Below are 22,173 nucleotides of genomic sequence, written 5' to 3'. Positions count from 1 at the left end.
CATAATTGTAAAAATGATGGCTTTATTGCTTTGTAATTGTCTTGCTAATTCATGGCACTGCCTAATCGTTATTTTATAGCTGAAATAATTATATAAAATCTTCAAGAATGCATGAAATTTCAATGCTGTAAAGATCTTACTCATATAAAAGCAAAAAAAAAAAAAAAAGACAATTGTTATTCAAAACTGACTGTAAATTTCAGATATCTGGCATCTGCATTGTTTTTACTCCCTGAACATATGGATGAAACTTATTTTAATACACTCTGTTTCTTATACAAATTTTATAAATTGGAAAGCAGCTATGATTAATAAAAACAATTTTGAGTGAAATTACAATGCCTGCTGAATGCATTCTTGGGCATGCAGGCAATGGCAAATCAATTTCTAGTATGCTTCATGACAGCTGAAAGTAGCTGTGCGATACTTAAGCTGAAGCAGTTTAATTAAACCTTGGCATTTTAACAGAATAAAAGAAAATTAACTATCCTATTTCATTTCCCTATAGCATAAACAGAGTGCATGACAGGCATCTGTGAGATATATAATTAATCCCACTAGTCAAGAAAGACATTCAAAGATAGTTATGAAGACTTCAGCTCCTATATACAATAAAGCTTACATTCCAAAGATTCTCATTATGTTCTCCTCAAATCACTTAATGAGATGATGTATTGTAGTACACATTGCAGAAGAGAAATGTACAGCTACATTTAAGTAGATGTATTACATATGTGTATTTGTAAAAAGATGGCCAAAGAAAGATAGGAAAGCAAGAAATAATTAAACCTAACATAAAACAGGAGGAAAAGTCTACAACGTGCACTTCACATACTACAAAAACAGGGTGTAAGGAAGGTCTTGTACTTTTCATTGCATTTTGCTAAGATATTTAATGAAATATTTTTTCATTAGTTTGAAATAAGCATCAGTGAAGTATGGAAAAGCATCTTTGCTAGTTACACTAAGTGACATCAGTGTATGTTACTGAACTGCTATTTATGTTTAAATTAATTTTAATAAAGTTTGCAATTCATAATCAAGCACATTTCCAATTAGGTGATAATTGAATCATGACAGCAGGCTGACATACTACTGCACAGAGAAGAAGTAGCAGGAAGGGGAAAAGGTTTCCATAGTTTCCCCTCAAATGCAAATGAAATAGGCATGTAACAAGTTTTCAGGTAGCCAGGAAATGGTTACCCCAATTTGAGATCCTGTGGGGTGTTTTCACTGGTCTCCTGCTCCCATCCTAGAACAGAGATCTCCCACAAGTCCTGTCTGCCATCTGTTAGATCCCCATGGATGACTCCTATATGCAAGAGTGCACCACATTGACTTAGGTCTGTGAGCAAATGAATCAAGTCTCAGAACCCCACTAACTATAATGTGAACATAAAAATTTACTTTTAGATATACGTGGGCACTTACATGAAGGTTTCTTAATGCCAGAATGAATACCATCCTTAAAAATAAAAAAATAAAAAAGAAAGTAGCATACATGCACACATGTATCTTATGCCACATCTTATGACATTTTAGAAGTCTTAGGCTGTCCAAGGAATCCAGATGGGTCTGGGAACATGCAGGAGAGCTGCACTTTGCTGGAGTGGTGGATGGATATCAGGCAGGACATCAAAGAGCACTGGGCCTCTGTGTATGGCCAACTGAAATGACTCTTACAGCAGTATTTGCACAGACATTAGGTGTCTAAGACAAAACTAGCTAAATATTTTCTCTCTGGCCTATGCAATCTTATGGGGTTCCTGATTTGATGTAAATCTCTCCAGGCACAAGTAGTTCTCTACCTACATGTGCTCAGAACAACTGCTTCCACAGCTCCGTGTCAATATCCTGACTGAGCTGAGGGCAATAGATTGAGAAGCCCAAAGGGCCCAGCACAGAAGCTCTGTTTGGAGCACTGCAAGTGGTTCTTTTAAAGATGTAGAGGAAAGCTGGTGGCTCTGCTTCTCCCAGTATTTTACAGAAGTAAGTGGACACTTGGGAATATATCCAACAAGATCATTCTGGAAACAGAGCTGAATTGAGCAGCAGATACAGAAAAGACACTCTTCTTGGAGGTGCGCAGTCATACAGTGAAAGGCAACAGACACAGACTGGAATGTGTGAAATTCTGATTAAATATCAGGAAAATTTTTTTACCATGGGAGCTGTTGAAGCCCAGATCAGTTTACCCAGAGAGGGTGTGAAATCTACAGACTTGGAGATATTTGGTATTCAGCTGGACATAGCCCTGAGCAAGCTGACCTAACTAGGCCTGTTGCAAGCAGGGAATGGATTAGATGACCTCCACAGGTCCTTTTCAATCTGAGTTACATGATGATTCCATAAATGTAATTTTTAAAATTATTATAAAAATAAACAGATAAAAATAAATAAAAATATAAACAATAATAATATACAAATACTTAATTCCAACTAGAATGCATGGGATTTTCTGTTGATCCTCATAGCTGATGGTGACTCTAGTGCTCAGAATGAAATACAGGAACCTGCATTAGGTATCTAAGTCATACAAAATGTATGAGAGATAGGTTTTCTGTAATGAAATCCAAAAAAACACTTAGGTTAAGCAGAGAAACGCTGCCTGCAGAAGGGTAGCTAACCTTTCTTTCCTTCACTGTTCATCAGTTCTAAAGAATGAAACTAATGTCCTCAGAAACTCAACAGTGGAATTATGGACACTAGAAATAATGAGTTAAACAGGAACTACACTTATAATTGCCCTTCATAATGCTGAAGGTTGAAATGATAAAGCAGAATCAGGAGTAGTGTGCTTTATAGGAGATTCTGAAATATTTCCCACAGTTTATGTCTGCATAAGCAACTCTTATCTTTTTTACTATATTCATCCTAAATGAATTTATATTTTGGAAGGAATCCTTATGTTCTGCACTGGCTACACGTAAGCAAAACATATAAGGTTGTCCTTTTTAATGACATTGGTTTCTACTTAAGAAAAAAATATCACATCATCATAGAATCACAGGATCATGGAATATCCGAAGTGAAAGGGATCCACAAGGATCACCGAGTCCACCTCCTGACTATGCACAGGACCACCCAATCACAAACCCTGTGTCTGAGAGTGCTGTCCAAACACTTCCTCAACTCTGGAAGCTCAGGGCTGTGACCACTGCCCTGGGCAGCCTGTTCCACACCCACCGCCCTCTGGTGAAGAATCTTTTCCTAACCTAGAGAGAATGTATGCTTAATATTAAAGGCTTAGATACAATTTATTTTAAAGAAAAAAAAAAAAAGGAGAAAAGTTATGTTAAAAAAGAATCATGTGATACAATAATGGCTTTCTTCATGACTATTTCATTTCAATTCTAGTGTTTTTGTGGAGCTAGGCTTTAATTTTACGAAGTCAGCTATTTTATTCTGGCTGTCATTTGCTGCAATTCATTCTTTTCCAGTGGAAACACGAATCTATCTTAATTGTGTTTCAGAACTGTAGAAACACAAGACTGAGGTCTCTCACAAGCTATTATTTTTGCTTGCGAGTTGTAAGTGATGTCACTAGAATATACAAGGGCTACTCCAGAAATAATGTCTTCTTATGTTGGTCCATGACATCAGAAGTGGACATTGGTGGTACGGCAGTACAGTTGAACCTTCCACCAATTTTCTGTTACACGTTGTTGCCACGTGACAGATGGAAGCAGAGGGGCAATCTGACCAAATAGTGTCTGACACGGAAATGTGGATGAAGCAAAGGTGTGGAACTAAATTCCTCCAGGCAAAAAAAAATTCACCCACTGATATTCATTCACATTCACTGAACGTTTATGGAGACCAAACGGTGGATGTGAGCACAGTGAGGTGGTGGGTGGTGCATTTCAGCAGTGGCAACAGCAACAGTGGTTCACCTCCACTTGTGCAGATTTTTTTAAGTGTGGCATGCAGACTATTCTTCATAACTGGCAAAAGTGCATAGCTAAAGGTGATGACTATGTTGAAAACTAGTGTTTTGTAGCTGAGAATTTACTTTGTCAATGGTGTTATTTTGCTCTTTGTATCTGTTGTAGTTTCCATGGAAATAAATAGGAGGCATCACTTTCAGAGCAACCTACATACATTCAGACTCCTTCTATATTTCTGTGAGAACACAGTAGAAATACTTCTATAGGCACATAATTAAAAATTAGAGAGTATTGCAATACTCACCACTCAGGGAGGAGCACTCCTCTAAATACCACTGTAGCCTCTACATTACAGGATGAAATCAGCTTTAATTAGGTATAAACTATTCTAAAAGATTAAAAATTGTATTATGATCTCGTAGCAGTCCTATTTTTTCTTGTTCTTCTCAGGCCAGAAACAGGCACATCATTGTTCCACCTGTGGCATGGGAGTACAAGACTTGATGATACTTGTAATAGATCCTATACTGTGTCTCATGAATTATTCTAAATGGCTTTATCTTTAGATACTATCACAGAACTCCCCCATGTATTACTTTACACAAACTAATTGTCCGCTGTGTAAATGTCTAACCATGTATATAAACAAGCATATTCAGTGGAGCAGCAGAAGTGAGTTGTATATATATCTAACAGACAACAAATATGGTAGAAGTCATGACATGTTCATGCTAGTACTATTATGCATTAATTTGTCTTTGTATTAATTGTTGTAACAAACAATATTTTATTTATTTATACTGACTTTCCTTGCGGTCCTTATACATGCTGCCTGCATTCTCAAAAGTAAACAACAGGTGAACAAAGATGCTCATAACAATATAAATTAAACTTCAAATTTTACGTCAGATAGAGCACAAGACAACAAATAAAACTAGTGCACAATAAAAGAATGATGTAAAATAACGTTTTAATGTAGTAACATAGCTGAAGCAATAGATTCTATTACTACCATTATTTTACCCATTACTAAGTACATTAAAAAAAATGATATGCTGGGCACGCACTGAAATGGATGACACAGGAATTAGAATTTGTTAACAGGAGTTAACAAAACAGGACGACTCCTCTCCAGGACTGTATGACATTCTTGCTAAAGTTTGAATAATAGCATAAGTTAAATTTCAAAAGTATTGAAGGACTGTTAAAGATCTTGAGAAAATAACATTTCCCTGTATAATGTCCTGGAAAGCTAAATCTTGTTATGATGATAAAAAGTTGAAAATAAAACTGTTATGCAACATGCATGTCCACTGCAATTTGTCCGGAAACAAAGCACAAAAAAGGTGAAAAACTCATTAACAGTGTTGTAAATTCAGTTTTTAGAAGGACATTAAAGGACTTGTTTACAACCACAGCATGAATACCTGCAGTGAAGAACAATTTTCTTAGCACAACTACAGAAACATGTATATATTTAAAATTTTTAAATATTTTATATATTTATATTTTTAAAAAGTCTTAGTATTATTTAACAAGTTTAAGCATAATACACTACATAACATATAGCACTATGAAACAATTACTTTTTCAAGCAATTGTCATTCTACTACAATTGCTTTACAGTCACACTTACATGCTTCATTTATCCTCCTATATTACATAACTAATTTTGCTTAAGCAGATAGAATTCAAATAAATAAATTAGCTTACAGTCAGTGTGTGCCCTATTATATCAAGAATTGTCATAATAAAAGGTTAATTTTTAATGAATCATCCCTTCCTTAGAACTACACTATGGCATTTAAAATCTAATTAGTCTACCCTTTTCCCCATGCATAGAGAAAAAAAGATGAAATTAACAACTGTGAAGAAAATAATATAATATTAACTGGTAGAGAATTGGTAGAAATGAGTACTTTGTATGCTCTAATAGTATGGTCAGATCTAAAAGGTATAAAAAGACCAAAAAAATATGAAGTCTGAATGAGTTATGGTAAAATTCCACTGAGGCAAGAAGACTTTGAAAATGTATATTCAAAAATGAAATAAAAAATAATAAAAGCAAAAGAAATCAGGACACGAGAGAGTAAGAAAGGGAGTAATGAATACACGCGAAATCTGAAGGGATTTTGAACAGCAGGAACATAATTTGGAATGGTCCTCATGCACACTGCCTTCCAGGAATGAATATCAAGGAAACTATCCCGTTTGGGCTTCCTCTAGTGGAACCAAGTAGATTTGTACATAAAGGAACCTTGGACATATGTACTGTGTCCCTCAGTGTAGTAGGTACCAGAAAAAACTGAAGACTTCAGTTACTTACAAACGCTTCCTGGAACTATTGCTTAAGCTCCTGTGACGTCAGCAGGGTAGATGGGGATCTCCATAAACATTCCCCATGGGACTCAAGAAATATGCTTAATTCTTTGTAGACTGTGCAAGATGCTTGAACAACTGGGAGAGACAATGACAGATTCCACGCACTGAGCAAGAATTGCAACAGGCAACAGAAAAATGAAGAGGAATCTGCCTGAATTTCTACATGCTTCAGGAGCTTAGGCGTCTGCTTCAGGGCTGAGCCTTATGCATCTGCATCCACAGAGGATTTAAAATACTGAGATTTCTTCAGAGGTAATATGAGGGTTTTTGCAGCTTTCATGGTTGCTGTTTGAATGTAAAATATGAAACAAATAAGAACATTTTGCTCTTTGCTGCTTTTCTAAGATGAAAAACTGATTTCTTTAGAACAGATCAAGGTGGATGAATCTACTATTTTAATGTTACAGCTTAAAATTCCTTGTGAAGGACACTAATAACTTATATACTCATGACATTAAGTACAATAAAGAGCGAAAGCTGAAAGACATTTCAAGTCAGATATTTGTGAGTTGCAAAACCAAACAGATGCTTGGATAAAGAATGGATGTTTTCATTACAAACTCAGATGCTCATCCTTTAAATTGTTGGCAGAGGTCACAATATGCAAATATTTGTGTGACAAGTTGCAAGTATGAGCAAAACCTACTGATTTTTGTCACAGAACTTCAAAGGATAGGAATTCCGTATCTCCTAGCTTCCCATATAAATTTTTACATAGTAGCACAGATACTGCCACCATTGTCACTATTATCATTATTATCAACATATTTCCATAGTTACTATCAACCCTAGACAGAGACTGAAACCACTTTATGTAAGGTGCTGTAAAAAGAGCAAAAGTTTTCCGTAAGAGTTTATGATCTGAGTACAACAGCAGAAGTGAGAGACAGAACTAAACACCTTACAGATTAATACGGTCATACAGGTACAATTTTGTGGACTTCAATAGCTCAAATGGTGATTACTTCAAAATGTTCAAGTAACAAACCAAGCTGTTGAGACGTGTTTCAACACAGCATCTTCTACCAGATTCAGAAAAGAACTAGTATCTCTTTTTTACAAATGAGTTCCCGTGCCTAAGCATCCGTATCTTTGTGCCTTCCTAGCACCAAGGGAGAAAGTAGTTTTCAAAGGAATATATTCACTACTATGGGGCATAAGGCAATAAATATACTTCTAAAAGTCCTCCAAGGGCTTCAGTCCTCTGGAACTCATACTTAGGCTGGGTCACAGGCAAGGGCACCAGTTCTGAACACAAAGAAACACCTTACTCTCCTTTCCTCTGATTTCAAGAGGAGAGCTATTACTGATATCTAATCACAGTGCTCAGATAAATCTGTGTCTTTCTTGAAAAAGACAGTATGCTGTCAGGGGCTTGGTAGGAGGCACCTCCTTTAGACTCTGCATGAAGGAGGCGATGTCACAGTCCCAGAGCTGTTGTTGAACCCACTAGTCTTGAGGTAGACTACCTTGAATTTTTTGCACCTTAAACTTACACAGCTTGAAGATATCCCAGAAAAACCACAGCTGTTTCACAGTCTAACTCTACTTCTGTAGCTAGGTACTCAGGACAGGTTAGTACATGACAGTACAGTGAAAAGTCATGCAATAGGCCAAAGACTGTACCTTTGGAGGAATAAGCTACTACGAGCTCGCTATGTTCAGGTGGATCCATGCTGTCTGTATAAGGTATTCCCAACCTTTAGTTTCTTTATTTGGAAGTTTCTGTTACAGTTAAATATGAATCCAAAAAAAAGACATAAGCAGTGTGGCAAGTGAGAGGTGAAGGGGACGGGCGAGGAAGTAGGTGGTGAACTCAGCTGTTTTCATGATGGCACAGATGCCACAAAACCTAACTGATCTACATGTTAGCCTGTTCATTACAAAACCTAATGATTAAATTTATGCCTTGCTCATTGTTTAGTCCATGGTACAAACAGCCTGCCTTCAAAAACATATGAATGCATAGTCACTCACTAAAAAATAGACGAGATTTCTTCAGAAATTTTATAGTTGCCATCAATAATATGGTATTTCATTTTCTGTAGAAAATATTCTTATGCACAGGTTATTACTGCTTTTAAGTCTAGGTGATCAACATATCAAATTCACTGTCCCAGTGATTCAAGCATATAATGAACATTTTGTCTGCACCGATAACTTTAAAAATCTTATTGTGGTTGTACAAATCTATGTATATTATCATAAGCTAGCAGGTATGTATTTCATTTGCTCTAGCTTGTTTCAAAAACTATTATTCTCATAGCAAAATATATTTGAACATAACTAAGAAAAACTACAGTTTACGAAGGCATACTTGCCTGAAAATATACAGTAAACATATGCAAGGAAAACTTGTAGAGTTCTAGCAAGTTGAATGTTCTTAACGTAGTTTCACTTTCCAGCATGTCATTCTTGTTCTTTATAATCTTTTCTGCATGAAAGATTTATATTGATAAATAGTAACATTTTAATGACTTAAAGCAGGATTTTTATTTTTAAGAGAATGACTTATTTTTCCACCAATTTTGATTTAACTCAGTAGTGTACTCATGAAAGTGTAATTTGCAGAACATTATTTCAAATTCAGATAAATTCAGTTCTAGGAAGAAAAAAAAGCCTGTTACATGACATACAAACTGGTAGCAGTTTGTGCATCTTTCACAAAATATTTCACAATTTGCTACTGATTTTGATTGCTTCATGATGATGAAAAATCAAGGACAGCTAAACTCAGAAACAAACTAAAGATGCTGATCTCTCCATCTTTCGAATGCACAGGATATTCAGCAGTTATAATGGGCTTGAGAAGCACCCCCACAGGTAACTCCCAAGGATCAGTAAGTCCAGCTCCTGCAAAAAACCCACAGAACAATTACCATTAAGCACTATTAGTTTTGCCAGTACTCTTGTAGCACCTGGAAGTCCAGACTGGCACATGAGTTTTACCCAAGAAATGGCTGCTAAAAAATCATGTTTGAGACCTCCAGCAACAATGTTTAAAAAATAACTATAACTACAATTAAGTATCTATATTTGTGTTCAGCATTTCCTCCTCTTATTTCTGCACAAATAACACGCATAAAATTAGTAATCTCTACTCCAATCTCATGTATCCCACTTCATATCTCAGTCATTTTCCATTTAAGGAACAGTAGCCAGGGTTGGTTTTTGTCCTCCTAATTTGTAAGCCATAGTTTTCTCTCACTGGCAATTTCCCACCGTATCTCTCAAATCTCATTTTCTTCTAACAATCTTCCCAACCTTCCAACTCCCCCAGCCTCCTATGGTTCTACTCGTGGTCCTTTGCTGCCCCTCACAACCTCTGTCGTGCCCAGACATATGAAGAGCAGCTGAGGCCCCCGGTTTGTTCAGCCCAGAGCAGAGCAGGCTGAGGGGAGGCCTCATGGCGGCTGCAGCTCCTCACAGGGAGCGGAGGGCAGCGCTGAGCTCTGCTCTCTGGGACAGCGACAGGGCCCGAGGGAACGGCATGGAGCTGTGTCAGGGGAGGGACAGCTGGGGGTTAGGGAAAGGGTCTGCACCAGAGGGCGGTGGGCACCCGGAGCTCAGGGAGCATTTTGGCAGAACTCTCAGCCATAGGGATTGGATTTGAGGTGGTGCTGCGTGGAGACAGGGGTTGGACTCCATGGTCCTTGAGGGACACTTCCAATTTGGGACAGTCCGTCATCCTATAGTTGAGCCTTCCAGGAAAGCAGCTCCCATATTTTCCCAAGTTTCCACTCTGCCCTGCACTTGCCCACTCACCGAAGCTCACGGCCTCACGCTCCCAGCCCCACACTTCAGCTCCTGGCGGGACAGGAGCGCCCTCCAGGGGCGCCGGCAGCGCCGGGCCCCGCCGAGCTGCCGCCGCACAGGAAGGAGCTGCGGGCAGACCGAGCACCCTCGGAGCTCGGACTTGTCCGCGGGCAGGCCGTGAGCACCGGCTGTGCTTCTCCCGCTGCCGCCCGTCCACCCGGCGGCGTGGGAAGGCGGGCGGGGACAGCCGGCTTCCCGCCCCCTGTTCGGCCTCCTCTCCTCCCGCCTCCGCTCCTCCTTCCCTTCCCGCGGCACCGCCGAGGCTGTGAGCGCGGCGCCCGCCCAGCGCCCGCCGGGACGAGGAAGCTGGATGAGGACTTGCGTCCCGGGGCGTTCGGCAGCCTCTCGGGCATGCGGCGGGCTGCGGAAACTCTGCCCTGCCCTGGAGCCGAGCGGGGACATCAGGTAACCTCCCGCAGCCGTGCTCGCCTCGCCCCATCCCGGCCCGGCCGGAAAGTTGCCTGCAGCCTCTCGGGTGAGCGGCGGGGCGGCCCGCGGGCGCCGTCCGGAGGGGTCCGGGGCGGTGCGGCGGCGGCTCCTGCTGCTGTGCGGTGCGGGCGGGGGGGATGGAGCTGGCAGCGTTAGCACCGCGTGCCTCGCTCTGCTGGCTTCCCCCTGCCAGCCTCTGTGTGCTTAGGACAGCCGACAACAAAATATTGCCGGAAAGTAGTGTGTAGCGGTGCGCAGGAGAGTTCGATGCGTTGGTTGGGCTGCATGGCATAGCCTTGAAATACTCTGTTCCTTCCGAATCCCGTTCTGCCGGGGGCTTTCAAACGGGACCTTTGTGGGTTCAGCGTAAACTTCTAACAGTGTGTGGATTTTAATTAACACAATGGGAGGATAAATCCCACTCTTAAGTGTTCAACAGTGATACGTTGCTCTCTTTTGCTCATAGTTTGTATCAGATTTTTTTTTCTTTATTTCCTCTAAAATCATGTAAAGAATAACAAGCGTGCAGAGCTCCCCACAGGTTCTGGGCGTCTTTGCTACAAGCTGAAAAATTGACACTGGACCACTTTAAAGCAATAAATAAAAAACGTCATTGCTTTCGGAAACCGTCTTCCTTACCAGCCCAAAGCAGTGTGATTGCAAAATGCCCTGAGGGTGAAAAGATTTCCCATTTCAGAAGTGAGATGGTCCCCCGCATCAGGAGTGTTCTGCGCTTACTCCATGGGTTAAATCGGAGAGAATCAGAGAGACTCTGCCTTAAGGACTGAATCAGCTGTAGCTGGCAATGGTTTACTTCCAAATTACCACAGTGCCAGTGTAATGCCAGTGTTTGTTGCAAAAGCCAAAGGAAGTAATCAAATGTAATGAGCTTAATTTCTCTAGATTGTAATATAACGAGTTTTTGGACCAAATTTAGGAGATCAAAAGGAGAACAGCTTGAGCATCGTTCAGCTGTTACTGCAGGTAATCCCAACGATTCTGCATAAGGCGATACACTTACGATGATTTTCAGATTGACAGTAGTTTTTAATAAGCACACAGTTATTTTCCCTAAGAAGCTCTATGACCCAGAGCAGCTTTGTGTCTGCAGCATGTATGCTCAGTTCCTTTATTGACGGACTTTTATATTGTATTAAACTAAGAGAAGGATGAAAAAGAGAAAGAACTACGAGCATATGTAGAACTTGAAATGCTTTCCACCTTTCTGTGTTTTGTGGTGGCTTTTGGTGTTCTTTTCATTGTTAGCTTCAAACATAACTTCTCCCTGAGTTCTCATGCAAGTGGCAGATTTTCTTAAATGTGTGAAACAATTTTCTATTGTCAGATATTCTGTAGTTCTTGCTTCCTTAAAACGATAGATACAACTTGGGAATTATCATTTTTCTTGACAGCATGACAGTTAAAGCTCGGTTTGCATAGCAGCAGGCACGTGTGGTGCATTAAAGGATGTCATTCTGAACTGTCACCGAGTAACTTTTCCACACGCTTTTGTGAAAGTGAATGTATTGCTTGTAAAAATTATGGCTTGGGTGTAGCTGAGTGTTAGGATGAGGAATTATGTAGTGATATAAGGTCTAATGTAATGTTTTGACTACAGTATTAATATTGCATTCCTGTGGATTTAGCGCTCTATTCTGTAAACAGGTATTTGATTAATTTTCTTCATATTGGTGTCTCAGTTAAACTGCAAAAAAGTACAGTTGATGCAGTAGTGCTTAAGCTGCCCAGAGGTGGAGCGTGCAATTTTGCCTTTTTATACCATATTGGAAAAAATGCTTCATTTGCTAATAAGCTTTCTGATAACATGTCCAAATTGTATATAATTATTGCTATTGGAAGTGGAGGTCGTGTTAGAAGTTGTGAGCATAAACATTTATGTGTGCCAGACAAGTGCTGTTTGACAGTACGTGAAGCCTCAAGCAATGAAAATCAGCAGGTGAAGTGAGGGAAGTGTATAACATGCTATTAAGATATGGGAATGTGGGAAGTTTGGGAAAGAGCAGTAAGTCATGAATTTAGGGTTTTTTTGGATGGTGAACTTTTTCCATAATAACTAAGTTACAAGCTTTTGAAAATAATATGTACCTTGAGGATGCAAGGTAAAATGTATATCTGGACATTGAGGCATTTGCATTTACCTGCAGAGTATATTTGCATTTGTAATGTTTTTCTTGTAGCTCTCTTTCCAAACATCTTACTACTATACTCTGAAGTCTTCTCCTGGAGGCTTCTCTTAAACCAACATAGAATGTTTGTTACTTCATTGGTAAGCCTGTCTGGTGTGGTTGGATTTGGTAAATAGTGGTGAAACTAGTTCACTGAGGGCAATGTTTCTGTAGGAGGAAAAGGCTGTTAAGAACTGAAATACCAATGAGAGAAAAGTTCTGCCTTAGCTACGAGTTCAGCAGCTGCACTTTGAGGAGTACATACCACAGATCTGTAGAACATGAGCATCGCGGTCAACTGTTGGGAAAGGATTCCTTCTGACAGCCACAAACAGACAGCATGCCTGCAGATAGCCCAGTGAGCTCTTAGTTGGCGCGGCTGTTCTCTGTGTTTTGCCCTCTCTTCAGTTGTAAATACACTCAGTCTCCTCTTAGCCGAAGAACTCCTCATGCGCTCAGTTTTTCTTTTAGATGACCTTTTCTAGACCTCTGATGGATAATATTTTCTGCTGAACTCTTTCAGTTCCTCTGTAAAAATGGAGTTGTGGCCATACCAACAAGTCAAGTGAAAGGAGCAGTTTGTACTCAAGGCTGTACTTATAAATCCAGTGTGTTGTCTTTTATATAAGAGTATGCTGTTGCTGGTCACTTTTAGCTGTCCTGGTAAGTGACCACCGAAATTCCATACTGAACAATAGCTGCATACTGTTTCCCTTTCTGTATTTTCTCAGTTGATCATACTTAGCTAAACTTATGTTCATTAGCTGCATCTCAGCTTTCTCCTAGATCATGTCTTCAATTTGGTATGAGTATTCTGATTGCGAATCTCCTTTCCCATCTCTGACTTGTAGCTCTCATAGGCTAGTGCCATGTTCGGATTTACAAATATCCTCTGTCGACTAAGCTATTAATAAAGCACTAAATATCTAGCAGGTTGGGGGATCTTTTTAAGAACGTATTCCCATTTATCAATGAATTTGTAATAAAGATTATCTCATTACGCTATTGTAACCTATTTTTAAAATACTGCAGTGAGTTTCATTATATAGATGCTGTATGAGTGCATAAATACAGGTGTTACTGTCTGTTAACGAACTATTGTAAAACCCAAAGCAGTAGTTTGTACTTCAGCTGTCTAGGTTTTTCTTACAAAATGGTGTAGTTTTTGAGAAAATATAGTGTTCTCAAGGTTTCCAGCTTAGAAATTCTTTTTAATGCAATAGTTTTTCATTGAACAACCAAATACCTCTTTGTGGCCGTTAGGTCAAAATATTTGTGGACATTGTACATTGCAATCATATAATGTCTATTATTTGTAATTAAAATGCTGTTCACAAATCTGATGCAAATTACCAATGTAATATAAGTACTAGTTTTACTTCATATTTTCTGACAGTTACTTACAGTAGGTGGATTTAATCAGCAAACAATGGGAAATAACATGCCATATTACTGACGTGCTTAACTGCGATGTTTTACATAAATTCTAAATGTCATGCAAGGGCAATGTTTGTACACATTCATGAAACAGTACAGGAAAACTACAAAATGGAGTAAAAACTGACTGTTAGGGGTGTATGTCCTTGAAAGTCTTAGCAATCAAAAGTCATCTAATAAATTTCCATTGTATTAAATTTGATCTTAAATTTACCTCTTTTCTGGTAATATGTGGTAGCTTAGATTTAACAGAACAATACTGAACATCTAATTATCTTTTTTTCCACTCCAGTGAAGAGGCAAACTATGATGTTCCAAATTAATATATTTGTCAATAGCGCTGTTGATTTAAGTCACACAAGTATCAGCTTCTGAAATTGGAGAATTAGTTTTATGAACTGCAGCATATGTAAATCATACACAAATACTCAAATTTTTTATTTGTGGTTGTGCAATAAGCAGCCACAACTTCCTTTGATGAACATTTATTATTAGTAGTTCTAAAAACTTAATAATATTATTTCTGTAGAAAATAAATACAAGCTCTCTTCTACAGGTTTATAAGAATTGATCTACAGAATTTGAATTTCAGTATAGTGAATGCCATTACCATTTAGTATCATAAAAATTATTGGTAATAAAATATTTCTCTGTGTAGTAGAGAAGTGATACATTTTAGAATAGGACAATTTTGAGTGCATTAAAAAAAAAGAAAAGCATTTCTTATGTTTAAGAGTGCTAAAGCCAGAAATTTATTTGATTTCAGAAACAAAGAAATTCTTCAAATAAATATCTGATAGTTTTTCTAAAATAAAATTTATCTGTGAATGAGTGTAAACTACTTTGCATAATTATTTGTGAATGATATAATATGTGAAAATTTGTAGAACAGTAAGAACAGTACTATTTCTTTTGCATGACTGTTTTAAATACAATTTTTCTCATTGTTATGAAGATTTGCATGAAGGTTTTTGCTAGGAGATTTGAAGAACCCCTTGTTTTTCACAGAGACACAGAGACACACAGGCATGCAAATAAGTTGTACTCAGTATTTTACTAGTGCCGTTTTCACAAACCTGCAGATATTTGAATTAAATACCAAAAGAGAACTGAAATGGAAAAATCTGTCTGATTAAATACGTATTGCTGGAATCTCCCACTCTGCTCTTGAAAGTATACTCCCCAAAATCATTTGAGAAGGAAGGTTTTAGGCAGTTTTGAAAAAATGTATGGGAACAGCTGCTGTGGAAGTATAGAGAGAGCCTTCCACCCTGTCACTGTTATGTGAGCTGACACTGGATTTGAAGCCACTTCTTTAGAAAAAAATGTTCAGTTTTTAGAAAACATTTTACTGTGTCTTGGTACCAGCCAAAACCATCGGCAGCTGTAAAGAGTAATAACGTCTCCCCTGAGCCTCCTCTTCTCCAGACTGAACAATCCCAGTTCCCTCAGCCGCTCCCCATCAGACTTGTGCTCCAGACCCCTCACAGCTTTGTTGCCCTTGTCTGAACACACTCCAGGGCCTCAATGTCTTTCTTGTAGTGAGGGGCCCAAAACTGAGCATAGTACTCAAGGTGCAGACATCCTTGGATGACCTGTGTTCTTTGTGGCCTAGAAGGAAATCAAGCCCAGTTACCTGCATGTTTGGAGGTCCTCTCACGATCTTTTCAGGCATGTGATGAGTTCCTTACATGTTATGATGGAGGCCTAGATCTGCTAGAGCTGAAATAGTGGATATTCACCACTATTTCCTTTCAGTCTCTTTGTATACTGAGGGATGTTGAAGGAGATCATTCAAGCACTTCTGCAGTCTCCATCTTCACCTTTTCTGTTATTAGAAGGGATGATTATTTCTTTTATATGCAAGGCTGGAGAATACTTTTGCGTTATGCAGCATAAAAATACAGCTGGTTATTTTGGTTAAGTTTGATTTTTGTGCTCTTGGATTTGGATAGTAAAGGACTGAAGGCCATGACTAAGAGGATGTACTCTCTTGTTTCAACCATTTAACTTAAGAAACTGGCAGTTCTTGTGCTTTTTGTTTTTTTTGTTGTTGTTGTTGTTCTTGTTGTTTTGGAATTGTTGTTTTTTCAGGCACAAGTTTAAATGCCTGGAGAAATTGCTATCTCTTCAAAATTCCCAGTCGATGGTAAAGATTTTTCAGTGCGGGAGATATGCAGTGCTAGTGGACATACTTAATCCTGAGAGTAAATTGTGCCTCTTTCCAAAAAAGTGCATGTGTCTCAAGAATTTTCCTTTTAATGGAATCCATATTTGATTCAAAGCCCTCTTCTTTGAAGCAAACTCTTTTGTTCCAAGAATTTTCAAGGTATCAGCTATTCATTCAGAACTTCCATGTGGACCTAGGAGACAGTGGTCATTCCACTGACTGTTACTACTTTGAGGATCTACAGACCAGAGTCAGCAGTTTACATTGGGGGATAATGTCTTGAGCCTCTTTGAAGATTCTGGATACAACAGCATACAGTTCTTGATCCATTTTCCTCTGCTACCTTCTAGTCTTTTATTTTCATCTGGTTTCAGGGGCCCTTCTCAAGCACTCCTGAGGCGCTAAAGAAGTCAATGCTTCCTCTGATCAGTTATGTTGTAGATGTTGCATGTACTGATGCAAGCCAGGGACAAAAGCTTCTGCCATTATTTTCTTGTGCCCAAGTACAAAGAGAGGCTGGTGTGAATTTTTTACTTGAGGAAACTCAACACCTGCATTTGCAAGTACAGTTCCTAGTGGTTAATCCTGGCAGGAGTCCTCCCAGTGATTAAATAAGCTAGTTCATTGTTGTGGTTGAACCTGGCAGGCAGCTAAGCACCAAACTATCATTCTCTCACTCCTCCCTCCCAGTGCGATAGGGGAGAGAATGAGAAAAAAACAAAGTAGAACTCCTGGGTTGAGATAAAAACTATTTACTAAGAAAAGGAAGAGGGAAACACATAATAGTAATGATTATGTATATGAAATTAACTCACACAGAACAAATGATGCACAATGCAATTACTTGCCACTTGCTGACTGATTCCAAGCCAGTCTCCAGGCCGTGGCTGCCTCCTGGCCAAGTCCCCATTGCTTCTCTTGTTCTTTTTTTTGCTCAGTTTCATATGGCATGAAATATTTCTTTGGCCAGTTTGACTGTCATGGTTCTGTCTCCTCCCACCTCCTGGTGTCCCTCAGCCCCCCCTTGCTGGCGTGACAGTACAAGAAGTTGAAACACCTTTGGCACTGCTCAGCAGCCACTGAAACACTGGTGTATTATCAACACTGTTTTTCTCCTAAAGCCAAAACATCTCTGGGCTGAAGCCAATGGGATGAGGTTCAACAAGACCAAGTGCCGGGTCCTGCACTTTGGCCACAACAGCCTCAGGCAATGCTACAGGCTTGGGGTGGAGTGGCTGGAAAGTTGTGTAGAGGAAACAGACCTGGGGGTATTAGTCGATGCTCGGCTGAGCATGAGCCAGCAGTGTGCCCAGGTGGCCAAGAAGGCCAATGGCATTCCGGCTTGTATCAGAAATACTGCTGCCAGTAGGAGTAGGGAAGTCATTCTCCCTCTGTACTCAGCCCTGGTGAGGCCCCACCTTGAGTACTGTGTCCAGTTTGGGGCCCCTCACTGTAAAAAAGACGTTGAGGCCCTGGAGCGTATTCAGAAGAGGGCGACAAAGTTGGTGAGGGGTCTGGAGCACAGGCCTTATGAGGAGCGGCTGAGGAAGCTGGGATTGTTCAGTCTGGAGAAGAGGAGGCTCAGGGGGGACCTTATCACTCTCTGTAACTACCTGAAGGGAGGTTGTAGTGAGCTGGGGGTCAGCCTCTTCTCTCTTGTAACTAGTGACAGGACGAGGGGGAATGGCTTCAAGCTGTGCCAGGGGAGATTTAGGCTGGACATTAGGAAACACTACTTTTCTGAAAGAGTGGTCAGGCACTGGAATGGGCTGCCCAGGGAGGTGGTGGAGTCACTGTCCCTGGAGGTGTTCAAGAAACGTTTAGATATAGCGTTGAGAGACATGGTTTAGTGGGGTTATTGGTGGTAGGTGGGTGGTTGGACTAAGTGATCTTGTAGGTCTTTTCCAACATAGCTCATTCTATGATTCTATGATTCTATAGCATCATACCAAATGCTATGAAGAAAAAAAAATTGTTTATGTCCCAGCTGAAACCAGGACATTCATTCTTTTGACTTTGAGGATAACTATTTTCTGTAGTTCTCAGGACTCTCTGATTCAGGATGAGTCAGGACCACTGTTGGTTTCAGTTCTGTCTGCAGCAAATATCCACTAAAGCCCTGTGAATCTCTGTTGCCTTATTTTAGTGACTGGCTAGTGCAATGTCATCATAGAAAGTTCTTTAATTTCTTTCGTCAGCTTTAAGGTGAGTCAAGCTGAACAACTTCAGTGGTCTTATCAGTGTGAAGAAAGCTCTTCTCTTCCTGATCACTCTATAAAACTCTTTAACGCTCTCATAGACACTCATCTTGTAATCCTGAGTGGACAATGTTGGATAGAAAACATTATAGTTGTGGAATTACTTCAGTATGTATGTATGGTAGTTTATGATATCTTTACTGTATGGTAGTGTATATGTTCCTGGGGCTTCATATTCTCTAACTAACAATCTATAGCATATTCATGCTGATGGCAGCTGTCAAATACTTAATATTTATCCCTTTACCATTCTCTGTCAGATTAACCAAACTCATGCTGATATGCCTCTTTACTCTTGCCAGTCCGTGGAAATACAGTTGGTTGGGGTATGGATGGTTGGGGCTTACATGATGCAAGGTCAGAGACTGGTATTTGGAGAAGCAGTTGCTTCATTTCATTGTTTGGGAGGTTCTGGAAGTTTGAAATGCATACCAGTTATTCTTACATTGACTTCAGGAACTGCCGAGGAGAACAGAAAGCTGTAGTACTGAGTACAGTGTGAAGCAAAAAACGAAGAGACCCAGCTATCCTCGTCTTTAAGACACCATGAAGTTTTGGGCACGTTATATCATCAGTGAGATTAACTTTTCATCAGTTTTCTTCTCTACTAGGAGGTATCATAAAGAAAAAAAGCAAAGATTTTCAATTGGTTGTTTGAAAAAAAAGTATTAATGTATTCAAAATACAGTTGAAGACTTTTTTAAAAGAAAATAAAACTTAATATCTTCGTCAGTTTTTTTGCAAAAAAATGGTTTACTTACATTTTGTTTTTCCTTCGCTTTAGAAGGAATAGTTTACAGTAAAGCCTTAATTAGGAGAAGGCAAGATGAAAATATAATTGCTCTTCTTACCTGCAAAAATGGTACAGGCTGTAGGGATCATTCAATATGACATATAGCAACTTACTCTACTATTGCAATACTAAAAATGTATGTCTAGTTTTAGCAGAGCACTTGATGCTTTAGTTTCAACACTCAGTTTCCTAAATAACTGAAAAGTAATGAAGAGCAGTTCTGCCAGAGGGAGGATTCTTGCATTTTGTTTCAGGGCTTTAATAATTTTAATATTTAAACTTCTTAAAGTGAAAAATACATGCTCTGAAGGAGATTCCCCTTTTAACTGGCAGAGCAGAGCTGCTTCATACTTAGTTGAGAATCATTTGCTAGTTTAATGAAACTCGTTTTCTGCTTTCTGTTATGCTCAGTGTTAGCAGGAAGGGTGATGAACATCCTTGTTCCAGTTATTCTATAGTAGTTAAAAATGAATGTATAAAGTAAAAAAGCAGGAGGCACTCTGAAAGCCTCTTGAATACCAGCAAAAGACAAATTCCAACAGCTTCTATCTGATCCTGTTCTGATTGCGGAAATCCAGATCTGTTGGTGTTCTGGACTCTGCACCATTTTGGCTTTGATCACTTTGGAGAATCAGGCAATGTTTGTTGGCCCTTTGTCATGCTGTACTCTAATTTTTCCACTTTTTCTGTTTAAAGTTCTGTTCTCCCAAGGATGGTTTTGATTCTTGCTGCTTCTGTCCTCCTCCTCCATCACATACCTACAAGGAGTATGTGCTTTTAAAGAGCTGCTTTAAAAATCAGAAGAGCATGCTTCCCAAGTTGATTGTGCCAAATCTGAATGAGGTCTCCTTTGCTAGCAGTGAGAGGGTGCTTCTGTATATTCCTCGTTGATTTGCCACAAGCCTCAGTGTGCTAACCTCTTCCTTGACATTAGGTACGGAAAACAGTTCTGGAATATAGTCCTATGAGATAAATGTTTGGGTTTTGTCTCCTGATATAAACAATCACATACAAAACTATCAATGAATTTCCTCAAAGTTTTTAAAATGTTTCTTACCAAAAATTCTCAGAGAACCTGAGCTGTAGAAGAGCAGATTATTTTAAGGGCAAATAGTTACTTAAAAGGCTTGGAAGAGATGCTAGGAAGAAATAGCCATTTTTTTTCCCAGAAGAGACAGGTTACCAGTGCGGTGTGTTGGGGTAAGATGTGCTGGTGCTGTTCTAGGAGCTTATAAATTATTTGAAGAAGAAAGTGAGTAGGGAGGTGAGAGCTTTCGCTGAATAATAGTGAATTAATCAAGGTAGCTGCAACTGAAGCTTCAGTGTTACTTCCTGGGCATGTTAACTTATATTCTCAATATACAGTACAGAATTTAAAGGGATCTTTGCTTTGACCCTTCCCTTCATTCATTTCTTTTTGAATACTTTTGGCTTCTCAAATAGGAGTACTGGCATTATTGAATTTAACTTAATGAGAAATATTAATTCACAGCTCAGTGATTATCAGAAAAGTAAATGAAATATTAGGAATTAGGATAATAAAAACCAATCGCAACACAAAAATTATGTCATGAAAAAAGTATTTCTGCTAGTTGTAAATACCATGCATAGTTACTTTTCTTCTATCTCAAAAAAAATACAAGTTTATTAGCAATTCAGGGAAAGGCATGTAAAGGAGATGCTATACTCTCTTCAACAGATGATCAAATACAGCTTTTCAGTTTGTTAAACAGGTGTTAAAAGCTAATATGATAGAAGTCAATGACATTGAGTGGTAGGTAAAAAAAGTGAAGATGGGTTTATTATTCACCGTTATTTCTCATTCTGTGATGAGAACAAACAGTAAAATTATCAGCAATAAAATAAAACAAATTGTTAAATAATTAAGCTGTCAAACTTATTGCTACAGGATATTGTAGAGGGCACGTGTATAAAAGAACTCAAAGCAGATTTTTCAGCTTGATGGACTGCAAGTTCACTGTTAACCATCAGGTGGGATGGTCCAGACATGGTTTCTGGCATAGGATTTGTGTTGCAGCACATAATTTAGATTATCTGAATCACTTAATACTCCTTTAAACTGAAATATAATTAATAGTCATGACACGAAATTGTGGTACCTGTTGGTTTAATACTGCCAAAAAGTCTGTGTTTTGAAGAATAAGTAAACTCCTTCATCTCTGTTTTTTCAAGGACGGAACTACCAGGACATTTCAGTCAAGTGTAATTTATTCAGGTTTTACAGCTGTCTTGAAAATAACTTAGCCAAGATATAAAAGAGGACTATGCCCGTTCCAAAATATTAGGTTAAGCATTTTACATGTTTCAGTTCCCTATGCAACTGGACATTGCTTTGATGCAAGTCCATGGCAATACTGTAGTATTGCACCAGTCTTTCTTAATTCTAAATGCAAAGGCACACATTAAGAAAGCGAAAGTATAATTAAAGATACTACAATTTAAGGAGTGTAGTTGGTTTCATGTTAATATTGAACATTCCGTGCTTAGGCTTATAGCAAACTCTAGGCTACTGAAAGCTTGAATTCTAACTTCTCAAAGAAAGGGAAAGTTAACTTTACTCAGACCAGCAGTGAACAGTTCTTTTTTTTCCCCCAACTTAATAGTGGGGTTTTAAGGAAAATGCGTACATTTATGGGAAGGGACATTTTTTCTCTTCTTTAATAATAGCCTTTTGTTATCCTGTGCTGTCTTCACAACAGCAAATTTGACTGATGGCTGAGAGCAAAATAGCAGCCTCATCAGGGGTGCATCATTCCTTTGTAGGGGAGGTCATTACACTTCTGAAGCATCTGCA

The 22,173-nt window shown here is 39.0% G+C and overlaps 1 protein-coding gene across 5 annotated transcripts in view; it reads left to right on the top strand.

Moving 5' to 3' along the window:
• Positions 10,318–22,173, top strand: part of SGCG (sarcoglycan gamma) — a 125,992-nt gene continuing 114,136 nt past the window's right edge. Inside the window, exon 1 of one of the 5 annotated variants that reach the window (XM_021379457.1) lies at positions 10,318–10,490. The gene's annotated coding sequence lies outside the window, so the exon portion shown is untranslated. Of the gene's footprint in view, positions 10,561–22,173 lie in introns of all 5 variants that reach the window. The other 4 variants (XM_021379465.1, XM_021379439.1, XM_021379448.1 and 1 more) reach the window with 4 other exon arrangements.

Source organism: Numida meleagris, chromosome 1 (genome assembly GCF_002078875.1).
Source record: "Numida meleagris isolate 19003 breed g44 Domestic line chromosome 1, NumMel1.0, whole genome shotgun sequence".
Lineage (NCBI taxonomy): Eukaryota > Metazoa > Chordata > Aves > Galliformes > Numididae > Numida > Numida meleagris.
This window is presented reverse-complemented; position numbering and strand designations above follow the sequence as displayed.